General features: G+C 40.7%; 1 protein-coding gene across 26 annotated transcripts in view; it reads left to right on the top strand.

Moving 5' to 3' along the window:
* The first annotated feature begins 436 nt into the window (after window positions 1–436).
* The window catches only part of LOC137358626 (zinc finger CCCH domain-containing protein 10-like), a 112,967-nt gene continuing 85,542 nt past the window's right edge, over window positions 437–27,861 (top strand). For 5 of the 26 annotated variants that reach the window (XM_068024733.1, XM_068024720.1, XM_068024730.1 and 2 more), the window contains exons 1-2: window positions 437–573; window positions 12,001–12,055. The gene's annotated coding sequence lies outside the window, so the exon portion shown is untranslated. Of the gene's footprint in view, window positions 593–9,899; window positions 9,967–12,000; window positions 12,056–25,923; window positions 26,081–26,327; window positions 26,579–27,096; window positions 27,196–27,861 lie in introns of those variants that run through there. The other 21 variants (XM_068024731.1, XM_068024728.1, XM_068024734.1 and 18 more) reach the window with 16 other exon arrangements.

Here is a 27,861-nt window from a genome sequence, read left to right as displayed (position 1 = left end):
ATCAACTGCTGCTGGAGGACTATCAATTCGGTGAAAGACGCCCTTTGGTCTGCCCGAAACTTGCTGGTCTTCCAGCGCAAAGAGTTGTCCACCACCGAATGTTGCAGACTGGCACATTCCAAGGTCCAGGACTACGTGCTGAGGGACGCACTAAAGCTTGGGGCAGCCGCAGCAAAGGCTCAATGGGGAAAGACCACAGTGTAAGGTCCTCCCAGCAAGCTGAACTGAGGGGCTGGATTCATTGGAAACCCCTCCAACTGTATCGGGAAAATTTTCGTTTGCTGTAAAATGTAAAAATGTAATTGGCATGACAGGCATGAAGCAAACAGACCTCCTTTGCACTGTTTGTATTTTTTGACTTGGTGCTGTTTGAAACTGGTAATGTAATTTTTACAGATCTATGAATAAAGTATATTTTGGAAAAAATTTTTTTTAGTCTGGAGTCTTTCTTGGCTGGGAGGACCTGGTTTGATGCTCTTTGTCGTGAAGTTACCCTTGACTGGGAGGACCTGCGTTGAGCCTCTTTGTGTCGGAGCTGTGCGGGAAGGAGCTGTGCTGTGCTGTGCTGTATAGGTAAACCCATCCCTGGTTTGTGAGTTTTAATGCATGTTAAAGTTTCGGGCTTTGTGGGATTATCTTATGATCTTAATGTGTACACTCTGTACGGAGAAGATTCGTGTTTGTTTGTGGGCCGGGGGGTCATTTTAATTTGTAACAGGAAGTCGAGGCCTAAAGGCGCCATGAGAGCCTGAAATCCAGCGAGCGTGTTTGAGGGGCTCCCTGTACAACAGCTGCAATTTGAAAGGGCTGGGGCTGCGGCAGCCTAATCACATTGTTGGCAATTTGACGTGAAATCTAATTCGCAGAATAACAAATGACGGTATTTAATTGCGTTCGTTAACTGATTTTAGGTGTCGTTTATTTTCCGAAAGACCCTATTCGAATCAGCACGTTTTAGAGCAATGGATCCTCACGGGGGTCAGGGGGAAGGAAGCTGGGTCACCAGAGACGGGGTTATTGTTAAAAATAAACGTGTACCTAACTTGCTATGAGTTTTAGGTGAGAACGTCCAGCATTAACAGTTGATCTCCTTTGGCGTTGCTCATGACAATTTTTTAAAATCGCCTTACTGTAATTGATTCTGTTTTTCTCGTACTCTTTTGTCTACTTTCTCTCTTTGTATGCCTGTCACACTTGCATTGTCTTTGTCTCTTGGTCTCCCAGTTCTTTTGTTGCTTGGGTTTTAAAAATAAAGATTTAGTACTTTGAGCTGAAACACCTTCTCTCGTTTGTTTTATAAGTCCCTTACCTTGGGTTGGTGTTCTCACTGTACTGCCCATTCTGAGATCTAACTTCCCTCTCTGACATTGAGGTTGAATTATATGCTTAAAACCACATCTGACGCTGTCATCCATGCACTCTATCCTGGCACTTTTTTCACTGATAACCATGGTGACTAATGTAAAGAAAAGCTTAAATACATTGGGGTAGGGTTTCTGCTTGCAAATTGGCCAGACCAGTGGAAAGGACAGAGGAATTTCAAGCCCAAGTTACATCCAGTAGGATTGAATTTCTGGGTTCTTTATGTGCTATTTTAAAAAAAATTATGCTGGAAACCATCCCTGCCCACAAATCTGACCACATTACAGATTGAATTGACCACCATGGCAAATTTCTGTGAATTGTGCCTGTTTGTAGGCCTTTGAAGTGGTTCTTAAAATTAAGGTTTTTTTTTTAGGTGATGGGGTACTAATCGGCATGGTTTAAATATTCAATTTATTAAACTGACTACTGTGTCCTGATCATGTAAATGATTTTGTATAGTTTTTATAAATAATTTACAGATTTAAAATCAGGCTACTCATAGGTGGTCTAGATTGATTAAAAATGCTTATTTTTGTGATAAATCCACCATCAGCTCCATTAAAACTGTACCAGGTTACTACTATTAAATGTATCAAGGAATATTTTTAATGCAAAAGAAAATTTCTAAGACACTGCCTGATTCTGTTGCCTCATGGAAGATTTTACTTTCGGTGATGGACAAATGGGTTTGGACTTAAGCAAAAAATTCAATTCAGAAAACTAGTGCCATTTGTGTGTGAATCAGCAATTGCCCCCAAAGCAGAAACTATACCCCACTTTTTTTTCTTTCAGCACTCCCTATGCCACTGAATGGGATGTCTCTCCCTCACCTTGTGGTGTAAACCAAGAAATATATATGTAACTTAAAAGATTAAACTAACTTACCTGTCTTGATGACGTGAATATAAAACAATAATTAGTGTTGCCAAAAGAGTAAATGTGTTCAAATTCAGGACTTTTTATTTCAAACGTCCCTCTCACTTGAGTAATGCTATAGTCATTCCAGATCTTGCATTTTTTTTTGCTTACTTGGTTATTTTTGAGTAATCATAAAGAAAAGAATACTTACAAAATATAGAGACATACTCAAATTTGTTCCTGCCCGTGTTCTCCCTCACTAGGCAGTTGTATTCTTGGCTTTATCTGTGTTCAGCTGTCTTACAATAATTGTTGAATATAGTTGTGGGAGATCTAATGTACACGCTATTCTTCATTTCAAAATTACTTCAGAAAAGTGCATACCATGTCTTATTTTTTATAAACATTAAAGAAGCCAAATGTTGTCACTGCATGTTTGAATAGCTTCCTAGTGGATTTATTGTCTGCAGGAATTTCTTTTGGGCCTCCTTATCTCGAGAGACAATGGATACGCGCCTGGAGGTGGTCAGTGGTTTGTGAAGCAGCGCCTGGAGTGGCTATAAAGGCCAATTCTGGAGTGACAGGCTCTTCCACAGGTGCTGCAGAGAAATTTGTTTGTTGGGGCTGTTGCACAGTTGGCTCTCCCCTTGCGCCTCTGTCTTTTTTCCTGCCAACTACCAAGTCTCTTCGACTCGCCACAATTTAGCCCTGTCTTTATGGCTGCCCGCCAGCTCTGGCGAATGCTGGCAACTGACTCCCACGACTTGTGATCAATGTCACATGATTTCATGTCGCGTTTGCAGACGTCTTTGTAACGGAGACATGGACGGCCGGTGGGTCTGATACCAGTGGCGAGCTCGCTGTACAATGTGTCTTTGGGGATCCTGCCATCTTCCATGCGGCTCACATGGCCAAGCCATCTCAAGCGCCGCTGACTCAGTAGTGTGTATAAGCTGGGGGTGTTGGCCGCTTCAAGGACTTCTGTGTTGGAGATATAGTCCTGCCACCTGATGCCAAGTATTCTCCGAAGGCAGCGAAGATGGAATGAATTGAGACGTCGCTCTTGGCTGGCATACGTTGTCCAGGCCTCGCTGCCGTAGAGCAAGGTACTGAGGACACAGGCCTGATACACTCGGACTTTTGTGTTCCGTGTCAGTGCGCCATTTTCCCACACTCTCTTGGCCAGTCTGAACATAGCAGTGGAAGCCTTACCCATGCGCTTGTTGATTTCTGCATCTAGAGACAGGTTACTGGTGATAGTTGAGCCTAGGTAGGTGAACTCTTGAACCACTTCCAGAGCGTGGTCGCCAATATTGATGGATGGAGCATTTCTGACATCCTGCCCCATGATGTTCGTTTTCTTGAGGCTGATGGTTAGGCCAAATTCATTGCAGGCAGACGCAAACCTGTCGATGAGACTCTGCAGGCATTCTTCAGTGTGAGATGTTAAAGCAGCATCGTCAGCAAAGAGGAGTTCTCTGATGAGGACTTTCCGTACTTTGGACTTCGCTCTTAGACGGGCAAGGTATTAGTTAGGAATTAGTTATCAACAAATTAGAGTGGAGGAGAGGTCAGGGCTTAGCAGCAAGTCCTGGCACACACTGAATGGCTAGTCTACTGTTGATCATTTAAAAACACCTAGAAGCTGTTGGATGATGAGAGTTGTCGTCTGCTGCTTGAGTCTGTTCAACTGAGTTATGTCTCTGTGTGAACTTTCGACTCAGACCTTTGGAAGTGTAGAACCACAAATGAAAAATATTGTTGGAGGCAATTTGAACACAGTGCTAATGTATAGGTAAGTTTAATAGCACTATTATTTAGTTGATATTTTAAAGTTTTACTCTTGACTTTACGACTTTAGCCAGTGATTTGCAGTTATGAGAAAGTAACTTGAGGCAATCGGGTATAATTGTCGTGCAAGATTTGCAAATGGAAAACTGATGTCTGAGGTGTGATGGGCGAAAGGTGTGGTGAAAGTCATTAAAGTTGATCTACCAATTGATTTTCCCTGTTTGCAATACCACAGGAATCAAAACCAAGTGTGATCCTCGGGTAAAGGAATAATTGGACCAGAGCAAGCTGATACTGAGTTCCCATTTCAAAGTCAAATTCAGTTCTCACTGAAGGGATATGGGGATAGGGCAGGAAAATAGAGTTGAAGTAGATCTGTCATGATATTGAATGGAGGAACATGCTCAAGGGGCCCCATAATGTATGGCTCCTTTTTCTTGCGTTATTATAAATCCCTCTGCATATTTATAGTGAAAACTGTGTAATCTTGCCATGCTGTAATTACACCCTCCTGCCATTGTTGGCGCAGTAGTGCCTCCATTTGTGTTGAGGTATAATTAGTTTTCATAGTTTTTCATTAAAAATTCCTTTGTTCACATTTTACAATATCAACCTATCTATATTTAATAATCTTGCATCTGCACTTTCTGTCAAATATATGCATTATAAATTGGTATGTTTGCATTTATAATTGAAACTTTCTCCAGCAGAGGCATGGCCAGAGGATCTAATTACAGTGTGGTTTATATGGATATAATTGATGTGGGACTTTAGAATGGAAATGTAAAAATAAGGTCAGAATATACAATTTCAAAATGTGAACTGAATCGTGTCTTTTTGCTCTGGTCCAATTATCCCTTGGCCTCCAACCTTGCTTCAGCTGAAGAATACACTTTGCCCTGTCTTTAAAAAAAAAACTATTCGTGTTATACATCTACATCAGCTTTTTCATTCTTGTGCCCACGTTTCCAATAGAAAAATATATGTAAAACAGAGTCCTGGCTCTGGCCACTAAATTGTACCGTATTATCTCTCCCTACAAATCCCCCCAACCCCCAAAAGAAAGCTAAAAATGTTTCTGACCAATTATTTTCAGCTGCTTCATCGAAGACCTTCCTGCTGTCTTAAAGTTGGGAGTAGGGCCTGTCTGTTTGCTTACAAGTGTTCATCTGTATTCACAACTCTGATTAATGAAGCAACCAACTAATGACCATCTCCAACAAGAAAAAGACCAACTTTCTTCCCTAACTGTTGGTGGCGTCACCACTGCCGCAATCTTCCACTGACTGGTTACCATCAAGTTACTTTCACCAGAATCCTAATTGGACTAGTTGTTTCAATGCATTGATTACAACAGCAGGACAGAGTAGAGGTACTGTTTGAGAAGTGTCTCACCTCCTGAGTCCTCAAAGTTGCTGCTTCATCTGCAAGGCTCAAGTCAGGACTGATGAAATATTCACCACTCACCTAGATGGGTGTAGCCCAACAATACTGAAGACACCTAAATCCAAACAGTCTGTTTGATAGGTGTCTCTGTCATTGGATTGAATACCCACCACTGGCCCACTGTGGCTGCAATATGTACTTTGTACAAAATGCACTGCAACAACTCACCAAGCTTACTTTGACAGCACCTGCCAGCCCTGTGATTTCTGTCACCAAGAAGGTCATGGTCATGCCATCACTGCCCGCTCCACTCTTAATGTGCACCATCTGCACTTGGACATATATTGTCAAACCTTCATCATCACTGGGTCAAGATCTTGGAATTTCTTTCCCAACATCATTCTGGGAATACTTCAAGGAGGAAACTGATCACGACTACCTGACGGCAACTAGGGATGGGTAATGCATGTGGCTTTAACAGCATTGCCCACATCCCAAGAACATGTTAAAAATAATTTAAATCTGTTCCACTTCAATTCAAATTTCTTAATTGATTGGCCTGTGTGTAACATTTTTAAATTTAAAGCAACAAGTCATCAAAATTATACAGTAGCAAATGGTAATCCAAACCCAAAGCACAACTTGCATTTAATTTCTTTTAACTTTTGGGCACCCTCATCTTTTCCATTCTTAAGTCCCAATTTTGCTCCTCTGTTCTGCTTCTGGGAACTGCAGGCACAACACATGGCCACAAATATTTGAGTAATTAAAAAAAAAAAAATTGGCTCTGTTCTCCACTTTAATTAAATTAAGATATATTGTGAGGTGTCACTCCTCCCCTCTTCCCAATCCCTCTGCAGATTTGGCTTTATCCATCCACGATACTCTGGCTGTCAAAAAGTAAAGATAAAGGTTAAGTAAGTGTAGGTAAAGGGACATAGTATTAAAGGTCATATTTACAGTTTTTTGTTCATGGAATGTGAATGTTGCTTGCACGGCCAGCACAGCATTTATTGCCCATCCTAATTGCCCTCGAGGGTGGTGGTGAGCTGCCTTCCTGAACTGCTGCAGTTCATCTGGTGTAGGTACACCCACAGTGCTGTTAAAAAAGGAGTTCTGGAATTTTGACCCAGTGACTGTGAAGGAACAGCAATATCGTTCCAAGTCAGGATGATAATGTGTGGCTTGGAGAGGAACTTGGTGTTCCCATGGTTCTGCTGTCCTTGTCCTTTTAGGTGGTAGAGGTCACTGGTTTGCAAGGTGCTGTCGAAGGAGCCTTGGTGAGTTGCTGCAGTGCATCGTATATGGTACTCGCTGCCACCACTGCACTGGCGGTGGAGGGAGTGAATGTTTAAGGTGGGAGTACCGATTTAAGCAGCCTGCTTTGTCTTGGATGGTGTTGAGCTTTTCGAGTGTTGGAGCTGCATTCATCCAGACAAGTGGAGTGTATTCCTTGTAATGCATTGTGCTTTACATGACAGAATAACCCTTATTGTGATAAAAGTGTATCTTGCAATTAGAGTCATAGAGTTATACAGTACAGAAACAGGCCCTTCGACCCATCGTGTCTGTGCCAGCCATTGAGCACCTAACTATTCTAATCCCATTTTCCTGCACTTGGCCCGTAGCCTTGTATGCTATGGCGTTTCAAGTGCTCATCTAAATACTTAAATGTTGAGGGTTCCTGCCTCTACCACCCCTTCAGGCAGTCTGTTCCAGATTCCAACCACCCTCTGAATGAAAAAACTTTTCCTCAAATCCCCTCTAAACCTTATCCCCTCACCCTAAATCTATGTCCCCTGGTTATTGTTATAATTATTATTATTGAACAATATTATATATATATATATATATATATATATAAAAAGTATAGCTTGCAACATTGTCAGCTAAACATCTATACCTACATCAACATCTATACCTACATCAAGCACCTTAAATGTTGTGAGGGTTCCTGCTTCTACCACCTCTTCAGGTAGTGTGTTCCAGATTCCAGCCACCCTCTGGGTGAACAATTCTCAGGCTGCTGTCGTCCAAGTGTGGAGAATCTATATACATCAGTACAATTGTGTAACTGGAAGTTATGTCTGCTAGTAGCACTCTCACCAGCTATTTGACTTGAAAGTGAGATTTAGAAGGTGATTTTTAGAGAATCTGTTGTTTATACTGAGAATTTGATTATAATTTATATTTATATAGTGCCTTATTGTAATATGTCCCAAGGTACTTTGCAAGAGCATTATAAAACAAAAAAAACACAAGGTTAATTGACTCAACTGTACTAGCCATTCAGCCAGGCTTAATGGTTAAGAAAAATGGTAATTATTTTCCAGGAATGACTCAAAAGAAAATCTGTTGCTTTACTGTATTTGGATAGCTGTCTCAGATATTTCTGACCAAATTCTTTCATTGGAGATGTTTCTCTTCACCCCCCACCCCCCCAAAACCCTCCCTAGCTTGCAACAACAAAATCTGACTCACTTTGAGCAATATTAAAAAAAATCTGTATTCATGCTCTTCCTGTAATGCTTCCCTACCACATCTTTTTCTGTTATGTTGGTTGTCATGCTATCCTGTTGTGATTAAACTTATATATTCATCTTATTTGTCTTGGAGTCCTCCAAAGTATTTGGCACTGCTGCTTACCTCCCAGGCCCCTCAGCTATGTCTCCAGGTAGGTGGTGCTATTCTCCAATGTGCCATTTATGGTTGATGGTCGGCACAGACTTGGTGGGCCGAAGGGCCTGTTTCAGTGCTGTATCTCTAAATAAAAAAATAAATACTAGAATTACATAAGAACATAAGAAATAGGAGCAGGAGTAGGCCATTCGGCCCCTCAAGCTTGCCCCACCATTCAATAAGATAATGGCTGATCTGCCCCAGACCTCAGCTCCTCTTTCGTGCCAGTTCCTCATAGCCCTCAACTCCCTGATATTTCAAAAATCTGTCTGCCTCCTCTTTAAATACTTTCAGTGATCTAGCCCCCACAACTCTCTGGGGGTTGTCACCAGTCCAATGTTGCCTGTCTTCCTTTGGTTGCTGATACTGATTTTGAAAGTGCTGAAGCGCTCTCAGTCAGTTTCTAGTAACCCTGGAGAGCATAGGTGCTCATATCATGTTGGGCTTGGGCTGGGTTGTTAAGTTTCTCCAGCAGTAATGAAATTTGTATTAATATAATTATTTAGCTGTATTCAAAATGTTGCAGGCTCCTCAAAGTCATTGCTTGGGAAATAGTTTTAAGAAATCCCATCCTAGCCAGTAAGCAGTGCTCCCGTACTTTCTTCCTGTACCTATTTCCGATCTACACTTGAAGACCCCAATTACTATGTTAATTTCAGCAGTACTGCTCAACCTCTTCGCCCAGTATTCCCATATCCATTAACCCACTTCCCCAGTGTTGGCATAACCTTGTTAGTGGCAGTGCTGCCATACACCCATGCCTATCTTCCCACCACTGCCAGACCAAGCACCCACCTCCCAGTGTTGCCACATCTTGACATCCCCTGCACCCCCCCCCCCATTCATCAACCTGAATTTCCTGTTAACATTTATAATAGGAAAATGTTAGGATAACATGTCAACATTGTAGAGTTGGAAAAACAAATGGCAATATTTTGTTACATTTTTGAACCAATTGAATCTCAGTTTTATCCACCCTTTTTTGTTAGTAACTGAAATTTGTAAATTACAAAATATGGTTTTAAACCATTTAAAATGACTGCACAATATAATTAAATTTATTCATTCCATTTTTTTGTCTTTTTTAATGTCATCATTACAGTTTTTGCATCAAGGGCACAGTTTCCTCAAAGCCTAGGCTTGAACTTTATATTTTAAAAGCTCACACTTGCATCAATTCTATTTACCCTTTCTGAAGGTAACTATTTGGCTTAGTTTTAGTCTCTAAATCTGGGAACCCTATGCACCCTGCAATTCTTGCTAACTTGATTAGCAATTCAACACATTGCCCTCTTGCCTCCATTCCCTACACCATTATATTGGACAAAAAGTAAATACGCAGTCACTTGATCATGATGCACTGAAGAGAGAACAAGGCTGGGGCTAACCAAGCTGTTGGGGACTCCTGCTCAGAGTGCTGCCTGCTTTCTTTTCTTTCCCCTTCACCCATCCCCCATTATCTTGCATGTCCGTGTGCCTTTAACAATAGAATGCAAGGGGAACCAATCAAAAAACAGTTAATGTTCTCTAAACATAGCTCAAACGTTACAAATCCTTTCAGTGGAAATGTGCAGTATTTCTCACCGTAGCACCCTTCCTTACAAAAGCATAATTTCTGACTCTGAGCAGCACCACAGGAGATCTGCTAGAGTAGGATTGAACATCTCTGCCTAATTTAATGAAGCTTTAATTGCCATAGTTTGTCACAGCTGTCAGTGTAGGCTTGCCTCACCCCTTGGAAGTTGCTGGATTGGCTTCCTTTTATAGCAGTAAGAATACAGCAACAAATAAATGATTGTGGGGTAATTTGGGATGGAGAAAGGATTGCAAGCAAGGTCCCTCCACGATCTACCTGAATAATATCTTTCTGTTGGATATCTTATGCAGGTAAGTGATGACTGCATTATTTAAAATGTTTTTTTTTTGTTTTGCACGGTGATTCACATTGATATTTGTCCTGAAACTGGGGGAGGTAACATTTACGTGCAAAAGCCATTCTTGCCTGAAACAGATACATTTTCTGCCTGTTGCATTGTTTGCCATAGGAGTATACTCTTGGATGTGTTCATGAATTATGATGTACGCTGTTAGTTCAAACTAAACTTTTACACTTGAATGAACTGTCACAAGATATGAAGCTGGAAGTGAAACAGCTTAATTTGGAATGGCCAGTAGATGGAGCCAGTATACAATTATTCTGTATCACATTTTGGTGCACTGTTGTATTCCATATTGCTTATTTAAAATGGCCTCATGTTCGATTGATTTCCCTCCAATGGTCACTTGAAATTCTGAAAAGCGGCTGACAATTGCTATTTTTATTTTTATTTTCAATAGCTATTTTAGAATGGCGGCATTAAGTAAATTAAGTTGCATTTCTGCTGTTTACATAGACTAGAAACAACTAGTCTCAGCGCATAAAGATGCATAAAGGTCTTGCTCAATCGAGAATTGAGCATGCTAAGCACATGTTGTTTGTGACATGTGACAGGCAGGACTGAATTAGCGGCGGCCAGCTTTCTGCAAGTTTTAGCAAAGATGCATAGATTTCACCTACAGTTCTTGTTTTTATGAAAACGTTTTCTGACTTTGCCCTGTATTTTTGTGTTCATTAAAATGGTTTATATACAGGCTGCTATTATTTAAAGCCGAGTCTCTTAAATTCCATTCCGCTGTAATTCTGCCTCAACAGTACTCATCTTAATGCTGTTTCCATGTTACAGGGGAACAAACAGAATTGTCCTCAGCTCATTAGATAGGTTATTTATTACCTTCATAAGGGGAAATTGTAACTTTCCATTTACCTTCTGGGTACTTTTCCACACACCTGTTAGTGTTGGACTGTTTGTTAAATTGTATTTGTAAATGTTCTGTTCATGAATTATCACCTCTTGTTGAAGGGTTTCGCCATTTGTATGGCTTAGAATGGTTACAGGGTGCTCAAACAGAAAAGGCTTCTGGTGGTCTGACACATTATGCATCAGAGTGGTATGTTACCAGTTTATATCCCCATGGCACCACTGATTGCTACTATGCTTCCAAGAGAGGTGTGGTGAAGATTCCGATTTTTATTTTTCCCAATGGGCGAGTTACTATAGCTGGCTTGGCTATCTTAGTGACTGGCACTAGTGTGCTGTCCTTATGGCTTCGTGTCTAAATGCATTGCTTGGTTGATTTTGCTGATCTCGGCTAGAGCAGTTGTGGGAACATTAGAACTGGTTACATTGTCCTTGGAATGGGTGGGGGTAGGGGGGAGGTGGTGGAATCAGCCAAATTTCCTGCTTCCATGAGCCCTATTGTAGACTATTCTATATAGTGGGTGGACTATTCAATATGAAGGTATGGAAATAGAATAGAAATAAATCAGGGCATTCCCCTGAAGGCTCAGCTTATTAAGATGATGAGTAGCTGAGCAGTATAGATTAAAAGTCCCAAGTTTTGATCCCTGTTTTGTGGTGAATTAGCTAATCACAGGTTGGCAGTAGGGATACTACAGTTTGTCTCTGGTCGTCTGGGTTAGGGAGGGAAAAATCAGGGTGAGGTCTCATTCCTGACCACTCTTCAGTGACCCCCTCCTATAAGTGCATGTGGTGGTCAGTGGATTAGGTTTGGCTTTGATGCCTCTGCAAGGGAATAGCTTGCCTATTTAGGCACAAACGTCATGAATGTACATCTGATGGGCACGGGTACTAGAAAGCTACCAATTCTGGTACATCTGTACTGCCTTCAGGAGTAGAATGGAGAAATTTGGGAAGGGGTAGAAAGCTGAGATTTCATTATTCTTTGCTGTACATATGTCCTCTATTAAATCAACAGTGTACTTCAGATGGATATTTGAATCACTGTGAGATAGGTGAATCAGTTATTTTGCAGATAATTCCCTCTTTCTTTGTAAAGACATGACTTGTTTTTCTTTTGCAGTTCCTTGTTGAGCATCTTGACTGAACAGCGCTGAACTAATCTATAAAACTGTCAGGTACAGATCATTTAGTCAACAGTGGCAACAGCAAGGCTACCAATAGCACTGATGACATTTGCTGAGACGTCTTGTGCAACTTCTGCATCCGCAACAAGCGCTGCAAGTTTTTTCCACCCAAATGCTAATGATGTTCTGAACTTGACATTTTGTCTTATGACCTGCCTCTTAATAAAGGCTGGCTTCCAGTCTTCCATGACTGTCATTAGGGTGGATGTCAGAAACCCAGATGTGAATTGATGCATGTAAAGTTTGATGGGTATAGTTATGAAAATTGCAGTACGGAAAGCATGTGCCATCACAAGTACTTTTTCCCTTAATGAGTAGATAAGATCCCCATCAAGGAAATACCCATCTGAGGAGAAGAATGACTCTTGTGAGATAGGAATATGGCATCCCAAGTTCATATCCTGTTGATTCCTAATACTTTCAAGGGAACCTTATGGTGCACAGCAAAATAGGGAACTCATACGGGTGTCAAACCTGGAGCAGAATGCATATCTCTACAAACAAATGGCATGGGAATCCTGGCCTCCACATTCTTGAAACAGCTGTGATGCACCTCTCCCAGTACTGTCAGGGAGTGATACTCTGAGAAAGGGTGTGACTAAGTCCCAGCACTTTTTTTTTCTTGTACTTGTTATGCCTAATAAATAGACCCCAGTTTAATTCTGATCTCAGCAGCTTATCCTGGAGGAGTCTGCTTTGCATGCAAAATTTCAAGAAGTTTCTAAGTGAAGCTCATTGTGAATGTAATATGCTGTATCACTGCATGCTCAGTATTAACTTGTGTTCACTAAAGTTAGACTGATCAATTTAGCAGTGGGTGAGTGACAGCATCGGGTGTTGTGTTCACTGCATTAATCCCACTTCTAGGCAATTGGTCAGCACTCTTGGTATCTATAAATGTTGGTGGGTTAGTAGGTTTATTTGCTGCAAACTGGTAACTTTTACCAGTTACTGTTCTCTAGTAGCTCAGTCTTCATTTTGAGCTATGTGCTACCCAATAGCTTATAATCCTGTTCTCCAATATTGTGCATTAAGTCGAACATCACCATCTGATACTTCTGTCCTGTCGTTTAAAACAAATTACTTCTTAAATCATCCTGAAACATCGGAATCTCCTGTCAGCTAAATGGAAAGTTGATTTGTTTTAAGTTCTTACCAATTTGAATAGAAATTTGTATCTGGTGGGTATAAGGAGGAACACATTATTTGACTTTTAACAACTTCCAACACGTTTAGTATACAACAGCTGTTGAGGAAAAGTTCTTGTGGAGAATAGTAAAGTATGCAGGGGGTGTTAAGCATGTTCTAATCCATCACACATTTCTAAATAATCTATGATCCTGAACATCTAGATTTACTCAAAGCTTTGAACCTCCTTCCCATATTGATTATCTAGTGACTCGCAGTACAACTCTTTTCTCTTTCCCCAACCCACCTAATAATGCAGTTAAGGTTTGTAGAAGAGGAATTTGTTTTCATTTATTTGAAGGATAAAAATGAAAAAAGTACTGATTTTTGCACCTGTTGTACCTTTTGGTTATTTAAACTTGAGAAAATGCATTCCTCATTGTAATTTGAGTTTATTTTCTTGAAGCAAACCGCCTCTGATTGTGTTGACCGTTATAAAATGTAAACATTCTAATTACTCTCAGCCATCAGACAAAAAAGTGTTGTTCCTTCGTCTTCATTCAAGTGCTTCCCCCCCGCCCCCCAAGTGAAAAACATGTTAAATATTGAAAGCTCTAATTATCACCCATCATTTGTTGATGGTTATAAGGACTAGGAGTAGGCAATTCAGCCCATCGAGCCTGCTCCACCATTCAATACGATCATGGCTGATTTCATCTTGGCCTCAACTCCACTTTCCTGCCCGTTCTCCATAACCCTTCAACCCATTTCTAATTAAAAATCTGTCTATTTCCTCAAGTTTACCCAATGTCCCGGCATCCGTTGTTACAATATTTTCCTTGATTCTGTCTCACAGTTAAATCACAAAACATGGTATTCAGTGTTTCCAAAGATCCCTTAGAAAGGGATGGAAAATGCTGCTAGATGTGAGATTTCACCCCCCCTCCCCCCCAAACCCAGAATGATCAGGTGCCTGTCTTCAACCTCCCCTCAACTGTCTCTGCTGCTTTCTGCATGCCAAGCCAAAAATTTTTCCTCTTCTCCCCCCCACTTTTTTCACTCTTGCACTTCCTGACCATCTCTTCCATGTCCTCTCTGAGCTAATGACAACCTTAGGACTCGCGTCCTTGTGAGCCATCGCCCGCTCCTTCAACTCTAATCCCACTAAACTAATGATCACCCAACTCTCCTTATATAAAAGCAAAATATCGTGGATGCTGGAAATCTGGAAAAAAAACAAAAGGGCTGACTGACCTGAGTATTTCCAGCATTTTCAGTTTTTATTACCAAACTTGTTTCTTCTGTGAAACAGAGAGACACATACACAATCACAAAAATACAAATTAATTGATTTCTTGGGCACAAACCAGTGCTACCAAGCGTGGGATTCCCCACACCCAGTGCTTTTTGTTATGACCGCCTCTCCCCTCACTGTTGATGGAACCGTGAATCCACCAGTGAGCCAAATCTCTCATTCAACCTACAGTTGTGCTAAACCTCAAGTTTGCCTTCCATAGTTGTGCCAAACTCTAGGTTTCCTGTTCACGGTGATGCCAGAGAAAAGTATCCCCATGCTGCCAAACCCCCAGCAACCTCGACTGTAATGCTGTCAAATTGCATGACTTCAGCCTAGTTCTTCGTTGACAGCGTGGTGGAATGGTTCAAAGTCTAGGATAATCCCTGAGTGCAGCTTAATCCCATTTCTCCTTAGTACTGCTAACTACTAGATACCTATCTCTAATTGTTGCATCTTGCTGTGTATTCCCAGCTTTAAAAGGCAAGGGTTTAAAAGTTAAATAGATAAATGAATATACATAAAGACCATGCATCTACAGTTTTCACTGAATAATAGACTAAATTATCGATTTTAATCCCTGCAGCACCAGGAAAAAATCCCACAATGACATGTAATAAAAATGCAATTTCCCTACATGGTTTAAACAGCCCTATTGTTATAAAACACAAACAATGTTATGAATGATCCCCGTGAAACATTTTGCATTTATTGCATCCGTCACACGTCTGAGAATTTTGCACTTGCGAGTAATTGGCTCAGATAAAACGGCAAGAAATCACAACTGAAGATATGGGGAATAAAAACAGAAAGTGCTGGAAATACTCAGCAGGTCAGGCAGCATCTTTTGAGAAAGAAGCAGAGATGTGTTCTGATGAAAAGTCAGACCTGAAACATTAACTCTGCTTCTCTCTCCACAGATGCTGCCAGACCTGCTGAGTATTTCCAGCACTTTCTATTTTTATTTCAGATTTCCAGCATCTGCAGTATTTTGCTTTTATTGAAGAGATAGGGAATCTGCCGATGAACAAACAGCCTGAATGAATGCAAGTATATTGTTCAAAAGTGAAATTGGAGTTTAGACATGCATATAATAGGAGTAGTTCTTCCAGTACTCAGTAAATCAGAAAAATTGAATATTAAATTTGTAAATTCTCTCAAAGAAAGTTAGAACCTAATAATTCTTCAGGCTTTTCTGATTTGACCTCCATTATAAACAATAGTTATACTTAGTGAAATGTTAATAGGACAAATATTTTGGTAAATTTTTTAGTATCTTTGAGTATCAATGAATCTAAGTTTCAGTGTGTATATATTATACAATATCTCATTATGAAAGCCTTTTTAAAATTTCTATACAATAAAACTGGCTTTCAAACATGCCAGTCTAAACACAAGATATTCCATAGCTGAACTTGCCTAGAGGGTCTGTCCTGAAGGAATTGTTGGTGCAATGGAGTGTCTGTAAATTAGAATTTATTTTATTTAGAGTTACAGCACTGAAACAGGCCCTTCGGCCCACCGAGTCTGTGCCGACCAACAACCACCCATTTATACTAATCCTACATTAATCCCATATTCCCTACCACATCCCCACCATTCCCCTACCACCTACCTACACGAGGGGCAATTTACAATGGCCAATTTACCTATCAACCTGCAAGTCTTTCTACATGCATATGGATCCACATGCTCGGCTATTCCTTAGCCTTCTGTTCTGATTTCTGGATTCAGGTGGCAATCCTCCCTGGCAGTACATGCTGTTTCAGGGGCTTGTATAATACTCAAGGCCCAGATAACTGCAGTTTTTCCATGTTGAATTTGTATTCTGAAAATACATGGATACATTTTTATAGTTTAAGTACAACAGTTTATAATATTATCTGTTATAGGGCCAGTGTCAATTTAATTCTCTGCCAGTTTATGTTGCCTAAAGAAAACTCTTAGTAGCACTCTCCCCTTTGAGTCAGAAGGTTGTGGGTTCAAGTCCTACTCCATGGATTTAAGCATACAATCTAGACTGACACTCCAGTGCAGTACTGTGGGAGTGCTGCACTGCCAGAGATACTATCTTTCAGCTGAGCTGTTTAAACCAAGGCCCCGTCTGCCCCCCCCCCTCAGGTGGGTGTAAAAAACCCATTAGCACTATTTCGAAGAAGAGCTGGGGGAGTTCTCCCCAATGTCCTGTCCAATATTTATCCCTCAATCAAGCATCACCAAAACAGATTATTTGGTTATTGTCCTGTTGCTGTTTGTGGGTCCTTTTTTTTTTGTGCAAATTGGCTGCTGCATTTCCAGTATTACCACAGTGGCTATACTTCAAAAGTACTTCTTTAGGTTGTGAAAAATACTGTATAGATGCAAGTCTTTTCTAGTTTAGGTTCCTTCTGTATATTAAATCGACGCTAAAATGTTGTCCGTTATTTAGAAATGCAGGTTCACTTTCCAGTTTCCCCCGCACAGCCAGTCAGCCAAGCTCAAGTGCTTACCTGCAGGGAAGAGCGCAACGTCAGGCCAATGTAGAATGTCTCTTTACAGCGGAATTAGGAATAGCATAGGCAAATTCTGCGACCAGGTAAGCTTTCTGCCGCCTTAGCATGGAAGGTCGGAGCAAATTTGTTGAATGCGGTTCAGGTATCTTGTGTCCAAGGTCAGTCAGATCTGTCTGTCATTCAAGTTTGTGCATGTTGACATAAAAGATTACTTAGGAACGATATTTTTTTTCTAGGAATACACTGTTCAAATTTTTTCCTTTTTTTGAATTTTCATTCCTTATTCTTCCTATCCTGGTGCTGAGAGGGGTGTTGCATTGCCTGCTCCCTGTAACTACTGAGGCATGATTCTCAACATTTCATGCAGCTCAGAACATTTTAAGTTTGTCATTAGTACTCATGATTCTGATATTTCACATTTATCCAAGATGCTGTTCAAATTTAGTGTAGTTTACATTTAGTAATTTATTTTATGTTTTTAAGACCTTGTTTCTAGAGTTTCCTGATCATTTGGGTGCAGCAGTTGTCTGACTTTTGTTTAAGCTGACTTGAACGATCAGATCTTGTACTACAAAGGGTCAGTTTGAAGGTGAAATTTGCATTTGGAATTGATGACAAATCTGAAAGCTTTAAAAGTCCTCCCTCAATAAAGTTAATGTTAATTTACAACTTTCTGATCACCTCTGAAAATAGGCTGTGCCCTGTTAGCTTATTGAAGGAGTTTATCTTTGGCCTGGAGATACCCATAAATTGTATTAATCATTTCCAGCCAGAGGCCAAACAAAGCCTTTGAAACTAAGATGTTTTTGCTTCTTTCTGACGAATATATCCACTGCAGAATAACCGTTAACACCTAAAGCCTAAATCCCCTGATGGCTCAGTGGGTTAATGCACTTCCATTGTGATACTAAGCCATATGCAGCCAATTTTCGATACCTGGTCCGCGCTAAAGTATCTGATCTCATCCGGTATGATGCTAGAGGGTGCAGTTACTTTCATGATACCTAGGCTAATGTTGGTTGAATCTGCGACTGGCTTCTACCCAGTGACCCATGATGGAACTTGCATGCACATGGACGTTGGATTTAGAAGCGGGTAGAAATCTGGCGTCGCTCTGGTGCTTTCCAAAGTTGAATAGCCTGCTGACACTAGTTATTGGGCTCATCAATAAACAATGGCATCTTGGACAAGTCAGTCAAAGGCTGCCTGTGGAACTGTATCTCTGCATGAGCCCCTTCTGTCAGAAAATTTGGACTGAAGTAAAACACATGTAGTTTGTTGCTAATTGGAGGCAGGCAACAGTCAGGCAGCTTCAAGTGGACTACTTTAAGTGGTAGGAAATCTCCCTGTTAAAATTCACCCATATCAAACCTTTCTTTTCCTTTTGAGGTTAGGGTGTCTAAAGTGCTTTGGGGGAGGGGTGGGATGTGAATAATTGTATCTCAAACCATGATGAATGATGTGATAAATGCACTTCAATTTCCACTGATTTGGAAATCAGTTATAATTCCACCTATCTAATTCTATACTGCTGTTACTCAAAACCCTCATTAATTCATTCTACTTGTGTCTCTGGAATACTTTGGATAAGCAGAATTATACCTCATATTTATATGTAAATTCATGTAAATATAAATTCTTAATAATATACAATAAAAGCACATTTGACAGTAACGGTGTGATTAACATTTAGTGAAATAATCACAGGTAGATTTATGTATGTTGCAAAGGATTACTGGTTCAGATACTGATCAGGAAAATTACTGAAGAGGCTTCATCTGGTGTTTAATATGTATATTACATGTGTTATATAGTGATATTTTCCATACTTTCTGTGTGATTGCGACATGACAAATAACATTCGACATTTAATTATTGCTTTCAAAATACCTATTTATTTATTGATGTATGTATTTATTCCCCCCCCGACCCCTTCCCTATCAAGAGTAACACCGCTCTTGTTCCCTAAGATTCTGAAGTGCATTTATGAATCCTGGTCTTACAAAAGTCACTAGGCTCTGGATTAAGAATTACAGTAGAAAACATAGCACATCCTATGTGAATACTTTAGTAGGCAAGTATCACCACACAATTTAAAATTACAATATTTCTTTACAAATTAAGCAAGCAAACTCTTTTGTTTAATGCCAAGATTAAAAAAAAAACTACAGAATTCCAGATACTGCAATTACAGCACAGTGCAATTTTTTACAACACATATCTATAAACATGCCAATCTGCTTAACATGAGTTGTTTCCAGCAGAACTAGTCTTGTGGTTTTAACAGTTTCAGCAAGATCTATATGATTAACTTTTTGCAGTGAAACCTCCAATTTTTGAGTATGAATGTGGGATTTATGATCAATCTTCATGAAGTTGACTACAAATAAGCACAGTAAGGATATAAAATTCAGAGCAGAAAAAGGCCATTTGTTTCAACACTGTATTCATTGATAGCATTCTGACTCTTTTGACCAATAATTAGGGTCAGAGTTCCACTGTGATTAAGCAAGTCAAATTCTATTTTTACCATATGGAATTACAGTATTTTAGTGATGTTTTGGGGATCACATTTACATGTGTCTATTGGTTAGGCCCATTGAATTATATTGACAGTCAAATTCTGTCTTTATTATGGGATCACAGGACTAAATGTTTTGGGGCTCTTATTCTGTGATTCCATATTTCTGTGAAAACTATAAATCAGTGGTTTCATGATGCCGTTGAGCACATGACACAAAATGCAATGACCACCACCAGAAATGACCATTTTAACACTGCAGTATAGTAACACACAAGCTGATGAACCTTTCACAACCAAGTGCAATACTCCTTCTTGATTTGTGCAGATGTGTCTGCAGATGGTTGCTACCAGTCATCTTTTGTAGCATCACAACCCCAAATTCTGTCTCCTGATGAATGTTTGTTTGTCTTTAGATTTGTAAAACTCCAGAATTGCTCTTGCATGAGTGGTCTGTTTAAAATTTTCCATGTTTTTTTTTCCGTTCACTATTCTAGTTCATTCAGGAATAATTTCTGAAAAAATTGACTAACCTAATAGACCATACCTAGGAGTCTTTGCATCTCTTTCTTGCACTGTAGGCATGAAGTGCCCATAATAGCTGATACTTTCATGCTATCAAATCTGAACTCTCACCAAGTCCCATTCACCCATCACCCCTGTGCTTGTTGACCTACATTGGCTCCCGGTCCACCACTGCCTCAATTTTTAAATTCTCATGTTTTCAAATCCCTCCGTGGCCTTGCCCCTCCTCATTTCTGTAACCTCCTACAACCCTCGGAGATCTCTGCACTCCTCCAGTTCTAGTCTCTTGCACATCCCTGATTTTCTTCGTTTCACCATTGGCGGCTGTGCCTTCAGCGGCCTAGGCCAAAGCTCTGGAATGCTCTCCCTAAACCCTTCTACCTCTCTCCTCAGGCACTCCTGAAAACCTTGCTCTTTGGCCTCAACTGTCCTGATATCTCCTTATGTGGCTCTGTGTCAAATCTTGTTTACACTCCTGTGAAGCACCTTGGAACATTTTAATTCTTTAAAGGCGCTATAGAAATGCAAGTTGTAGTTATGTCATCGACAAATGTCAATTCAGTGATTCAAAATACACATTTGTCTTTTTGCTATGTTTGCCCTTCTAGTAACTATCTGAAATCTGTCATCACGTTTCTGTTTGAACAAATCTCACTTTTCTGCCATCCACTGATGTCACGCTTTTAATATGCTGATGTATCATGTGCATGGTTTTTGAAATACAGTCTGCTTTTTTAACAGTCACTTAATTAGAATTACCTGTTAATTCAAATCTATTCAGAGTACAAAGTGCTGTTTTAATTATTTTCATTTGAATTACATATAATTGTATTTACAGAAAAATTTGAATGACTTCAGGTTAACAGGAGTAGGCAAGCACTGTAGCTGAAGTAATATTAAAGTGAAGCTGGAAGAATCTTTAACGTCATCAAAGTAGTTTTTTTATTCAAGCTCAGCTATTAGAAATCTGAAGATGCAACTGACATGTTAAAGTAACTTGAATTAACAAACTCTACCTTTAATTTCCTCCTGAGTTGGTGGATTGAAATGTTTCCTTGCACTGTTTAGGGATTTAGGGTCCAAAAAATCTGCATTTTCCACTCTATATAATTGCTAGCAGATTTCCCTGTTTTGTTGGTAAATTTGTCTTCCAGTCACTCGGTAGTGCAAATATTTTTCTTTTGTTTTGGTGTATTTCTGAAGTAACCTGTATCAGTTTGGTTGTTTTCCTAACTAACTAACAACCCAATTTTTGGAGAAGACCCTTCATTCCTGTGTAAATGTTCCCTTACTTTTCACTGGACTGAATTTCTTGCACGTGCTTAGACCTAAACTTGGCTTTTGGCACTACCAATGACAACTGTTATTTGATCCTGTGTTTGATGCTGGCAGTGCATCTGTGTTTCATGTTATGTCTGGTCATAGAGTCATACCGCACAGAAACAGGCCATTCGGCCCATCGTGTCCACGCCGGCCGTCAAGCACCTACCTATTCTAATCCCATTTTCCAGCACTTGGCCCGTAGCTTTGTATGCTATGGTGTTTCAAATGCTCATCTAAATACTTCTTAAATGTTGTGAGGGTTCCTGCCTCTACCACCCCTTCAGGCAGTGCATTCCAGATTCCGATCACCCTCTGGGTGAAAATTTTTTTCCTCAGACCCCTCTAAACCTCCTGCCCCTTACCTTCAATCTATGCCCCCTGGTTATTGACCCCTCTGCTAAGGGAAAAAGTTTCTTCGTATCTACCCTATCAATGCCCCTCATAATTTGGTATACCTCAATCATGTTCCCCCTCAGCCTTCTCTGCTCTAAGGAAAACAACCCTAGCCTTTTCAGTCTCCCTTCATAGCTGAAACGCTCCAGCCCAGGCAACATCCTGGTGAATCTCCTCTGCACCCTCTCCAGTGCAATCACATCCTTCCTATAGTGTGGTGCCCAGAACTGTACACCGTTCTCCAGCTGTGGCCTAACTGGTGTTTTATACAGCTCCATCATAACCTCCCTGCTTTTATTAGCCGAGGCATAGAATGTAAGTATCCCATATGCCTTCCTAACCATCTTATCTACCTTGCTGCTGCCTTCAGTGATCTATAGACAAGTACATCAAGGTCCCTCTGACCGTCTGTACTTCCTAGGGTCCTACCTTCTTCTTTAGCCTCCTTGTCTCGAGAGTCAATGGGTAAGCGTCTAGAAGTGGTCAGTGGTTTGTGGAGCAGCACCTGGAGTGGCTATAAAGGCCAATTCTAGAGTGACGGACTCTTCCACAGGTGCTGCAGATAAAATTGGCTGTTGGGGCTGTTACACAGTTGGCGCTCTCCTTGTGCTTCTGTCTTTTTTTCCTGCCAACTCTAAGTCACTTTGACTCGCCACTCTTTAGCCCCGCCTTTATGGCTGTCAGCCAGCTCTGGCGATCGCTGACTCCCACGACTTGTGATCAATGTCACAGGACTTCATGTCGCGTTTGCAGACATCTTTAAAGCGGAGACATGGACAGCCGGTGGATCTGATACCAGTGACGAGCTTGCTGTACAATGTGTCCTTGGGGATCCTGCCATCTTGCATGCGGCTCACATGGCCAAGCCATCTCAAGCGCCGCTGGCTCAGTAGGGTGTATATGCTGGGGATGTTGGCCGCCTCGAGGACTTCTGTGTTGGAGATACGGTCCTGCCACCTGATGCCAAGGATTCTCCGGAGGCAGCGAAGATGGAATGAATTGAGACGTCGCTCTTGGCTGACCATACGTTGTCCAGGGTCCTACCACCCATTGTATATTCCCTTGCCTGGTTAGTCCTCCCAAAATGCATCACCTCACACTTCTCAGGATTAAATTCCATTTTCCATACTCTGCCCATCTTACCAGCCCATCTATATCGTCCTGTGATCTAAGGCTTTCCTCCTCACTGTTTACGACGCCACCAGTTTTCGTGTCATCTGCGAACTTGCTGATCATACCTCCTGTATTCGCGTCTAAATCATGAATGTACATTACAAACAGCAAGGGACCCAGCACAGATCCCTGCGGTACACCACTGGTCACAGGCTTCCACTCGCAGAAACAACCCTCGACCATCACCCTCTGCCTTCTGCCACTCAGCCAATTTTGGATCCAAATTGCCCTGGATCCCATGGGCTCTTACCTTCTTAACCAATGTCCCATGTGGGACCTTATCAAAAGCCTTACTGAAGTCCATGTAGACTACATCAACTGCTTTACCCTCATCTACACATCTAGTCACCTCCTCGAAAAATTCAATCAAGTTTGTTTGACACGATCTCCCCCTGACAAAGCCATGCTGACTATCCCTGCCTCTCCAAGTGGAGATTAATCCTGTCCCTCAGAATTCTTTCCAATAGTTTCCCTACTACTGATGTTAGACTCACCAGCCTGTAATTACCTGGTTTATCCCTACTACCTTTCTTGAATAATGGTACCACATTCGCTGTCCTCCAATCCTCTGGTACCTCTCCTGTGGCCAGAGAGGATTTGAAAATTTGTGTCAGACCCCCTGTTAGCTCCCTCCCTTGCCTCACATAGCAGCCTGGGATATATCTCATCTGGGTCTGGGGATTTATCCACTTTTAAGCCTGCTAAAACATCTAATACCTCCTCCCTTTCAATGCTAATATGTTCAAGTACATCACAATCCCACTCCCTGATCTCTACACCTACATCGTCCTTCTCCATAGTGAACACAGATGAAAAGTAATCATTTAAAACCTCACCTATATCCTCCGGCTCAACACACAGATTGCCACTTTGGTCCCAAATGGGCCCTACTGTTTCCTTGGTTATCCTCTTGCCCTTAATATGCTTATAAAATGCCTTAGGACTTTACTTTATCTTGCCCACCAGTGTTTTTTCATGCCCCCCTCTTCGCTCTCCTAATTACTTTTAAGTACCCCCCTCCACTTTCTATACTCCTCTAGGGCCTCTGCTGTTTTCAGCGTTCTGAATCTGCCATAAGCCTTTTTTTCCCCTGATACAATCCTTTATATCCCTTAATATCCAGGGTTCCCTGGACTTGTTGGTCCTACCCTTCACCTTGACGGGTACATGTTGGCTCTGAACTCTCACTATTTCCTTTTTGAATGACTCCCACTGGTCTGATGTAGACTTTCCTACAAGTAGCTGCTCCCAGTCCACTTTGGCCAGATCCTGTTTTATCATATTGAAATTGGCCTTCCCCCAATTCAGTACCTTTATTTCCGGTCCGTCTTTGTCCTTTTCCATAACTACCTTAAATCTTAGAGTTATGGTCACTATCCCAGAAATGTTCCCTCACTGACACTTCTACCACTTGTCCCGCTTAATTCTCTAGGATTAGGTCCAGTACTGCCCCTTCTCGTAGGACTTTCTACGTACTGGCTCAAAAAGCTCTCCTATATGCATTTTAAGAAGTCAGCCCCCTTTAAGACTTTTGGTCCTGACTACTGTCATCCTTATCTTGGTTTGATGCCGTTTCGGTCCATCAGATATATTTACACATGCTTCTGTTTTAAAGCACTGTTTTATTCACTTTAATTGTAGTACCCAAACTCAGTTTGATTTAAAACCAGTGCTGGAAATACTCAGCAGGTCTGGCAGCATCTGTGGAGAAAGAAACAAAGTTAATGTTTCAGGTCTGTGACCTTTCAGCAGAAAGGTTAAAAATGTAATGGGCTTTGAGCAAGTGAAAAGTCTTTTACTAAGGCTATTACTACTCCCTTTGCCTTTTATTCCATGACATCTTTGTCATTTAATTTCTCCTGCCCTTTACCCTATCACAGACCTTCCCTTTTGTTCTTCCCCACCCTTCCTGCACCCCCATCCTACCCACACCCCCACTCCATCCCTCTCTTTCAGTTGCTCAAAGCCTTTTTCTAACCTTTGCCAGTTCTGATGACAGGTCACAGACCAGAAACGTTAACTCTCTTTCTCTCTCCACAGATGCTGCCTGACCTGCGGAGTATTTCCAGCACTTTGTTTTATTTCAGATTTCCAGCATCCGCAGTATTTTGCACTCATTTTGGTTTGGAGCTGTTACATTCATGTAAAACTCCCAAGTTCTCTTTTACGTCTTGCTCTTGACTTTTCCATGTTCCATAATTTGCAACAGCATAGTGTTTTTAATCACTTTATGCATACTTTCCCAAAAGCTTTGCATTTTTTTGTCTTTTAGCTTCTGTACCGTTCCCTCACTCAACTTTGCATAGCATTTCAGACTGTTAATGTGTGTTTCTATTTTCCTCCCTGCAAAGCTCTTTGTCTAACTTTATTGTTTATTTCACTCTTAAGGATTTATGCTATTTTGTCTTTAAGGTCAGATTCTGTGTTCTGAGCAGCCTTTCTGGAAGAAATCTGGTATTTGACACATTATCCTGTCCCTTTAGTGATCCTATTTAGTTAGAGTTTTGCTTTGAGTTCTTAATTTAGTTAACATACTGATCAGTTTCTCCCATCAAGAATAATTAGTACTTTGGTTTCCAGTATCAGATATATGTAGTACTATGTCAAGTACAAGATTCTTTCCTTCAAAGTTGAAAATATTTTGAATAGTCTTCAATAACAGAAAAATGGATACATTCAGCTCAATTTGTTGGTCCAATGGCTATACTGTTTACAATTCTTCGTCGGTTTAAATTTGGGTGATTTACAAAAATTGTAATTAGTTAATTTCTTTCGTGACATCGGCTGTTTCTGATATCTAAAATTCATCTCAACTTTTTAGTCTGTAAATTGTAATACGTGAAAAACGTTAATTTTCAAAGTTTAGTTTTTTAGCAGCTAAATCTATATGTACAACTTCCATGTTGTGTACCAGTGCTCTGTGCCAAGAAGCTGCACAGCTTTTTAACTAGTTAAATTCCAGTACATCGGGAATCTCTGAGCCAAGGCTCTCAGACCGTACCTCAGCTTCTTGGACTTTCCTTGGGGAGGAGTGCATTCTGTATTACAGCAAATAGAAAACGTACCCGTGTAAATTTCTCAATAATTTGGTTTGAAAACTAACACGCTAATGGGTTTCTGAAAATCAGATGCTAGACTGGCGCTTTTAAAATAGGGTGTTTACTAAAGTAAGTTTTTTATATAATTGCTTGAGGGTTATTTGTGGTCTTGCACACTTTTTAGTGTTTTACGATTGGCTTCCGGTGTTTTTCCTTTTGCTAAGTTACAGTACATTGTTATGGTACAGTGTAACTCGATAGCAGATGGACAATTGTGGTGGTTATGCTCTCATTTCGTTTGCTTGAACTATCGGTGCCTTAGTGTTGTTTCTTTGTGAATGAGTGGTGGGGGAGGAGCGGGGCGGCGGTGATATTGATGCGCCATTTTAAAATTAGGTTTTCATCCGCAAGTTTCTCGGCTGCAAAATGGCGTCTGACGCCGTCTAAAATGACTGTCGGTTAAATGAGCCAACTGGAGGTCTCCTTTCTCTCCTCCCCCCCCAACAGAAATTCCCGCCCAGCTCTGGCCTTTTGTGTTGAGCCCTTTCCAAGTTTGTTTTATCGTCACTGTTTCCAAGCGTTGATTGGTTTCAGCATAGTTCCTCAGTGCTCGCTGGATGTGTGGAGGTAAGATGTGGAGTTTTTTTTGGCCTTGGCACTGTTTCCGGCCAATTGTGAAACCGCTACCGACAGCAGCTTGGTGGTGATCCAGCTCTGCTGGAAAATTTATCCGTTCTCCCATCCGGAAACTCCTATTTTGGAAGACGGCGATTTTAATCTATGTGGATTTCACAATATTGTCAGGGCCAGTCTTCAAACATACGTCGCAAAATTAGTAACTGAATACACTATTCTGAAAGTTTATAGTATATTTAAAGAGTTTTGACCAACACGTTGCAATGAGAAAGCAATATTAATAGACCAGCAAGTGATAGCAACCGCTGAGTGAATACATATTATCGATAGATTAATACCGGAATTTTGAAACCTATAATCTAAACTTTTAGATCAATAAAAGGAGTTCAATTATAATCTGTTTTAACAATAAACGCATCTGACGCCAAACCAAAAGTAATTCATAATGCAGATGGGAACTAGATTGTTGCGGATTAGCTATTTCGAAAGCTTTTGTATTTTTATCGTAGCAAAATACTGCGCATGCTGGAAATCTGAAATAAAGAACAAAGCGCTGGAAATACTCGACAGGTTGGGAAGAATCCGTGGAGAGACAGTCAACATTTCAGGTCGATGATCTTTTTGTAACGTTAGTTTCGTGTTGAGATTTATTGGAAATGCAGTTTTGCAACCAATTATAAGGCCCTAGTCCTGATTACTGAACTGAATGAGCTGATCTCAGTTAGGGTGACATTTAAAGGCATTTAGCATCCCTGGGCTCGCTACGAGACAACGCAGATAGGGTTCCCAGTGCTGATTACTATCTCGTGACCCCTTTTCAGAAGGTGTGGGAACACCTGGTGAGTGGATTAGACTCTGCATTGGTCCACTCATGGTATCCTGCCCATCATTTTTAAGATACATGCCACTAAATTTGTTCTCACTCTTCCATCTCAGTCCACCTTACTTTCTTTTTCGAAACTTGTGTTCATCCTACCCTAAATGTGAACTCTCTTGCGTAAATTGCCATTTATTGTCCATACACTTTGCTTAAATAAAGTCATAGGAGCTGATATTAACTCTGAAATGACGTTGGCTTGAAAGGCCTGACCTGATCCTTTTTTCTGGAGAGACGCAGGAAGAACATTAGTATTGCTGAAAACAGATGTTTTGTTGAACCTTTTTTGGTAATAGGGTTACTAATTTATGCCGTGCCCTATGCTGCACTTGGTCTGATGTGCACAAATTTCTTTCGTTTTTTGATTTGATTCGTTTATGCCACTATATTGCTCAAT

Source organism: Heterodontus francisci, chromosome X, assembly GCF_036365525.1.
Source record: "Heterodontus francisci isolate sHetFra1 chromosome X, sHetFra1.hap1, whole genome shotgun sequence".
In the NCBI taxonomy this organism is placed as follows: domain Eukaryota; kingdom Metazoa; phylum Chordata; class Chondrichthyes; order Heterodontiformes; family Heterodontidae; genus Heterodontus; species Heterodontus francisci.
Note: the sequence above shows the minus strand (reverse complement) of the source record. Positions and strands in the feature narration are given on the sequence as shown.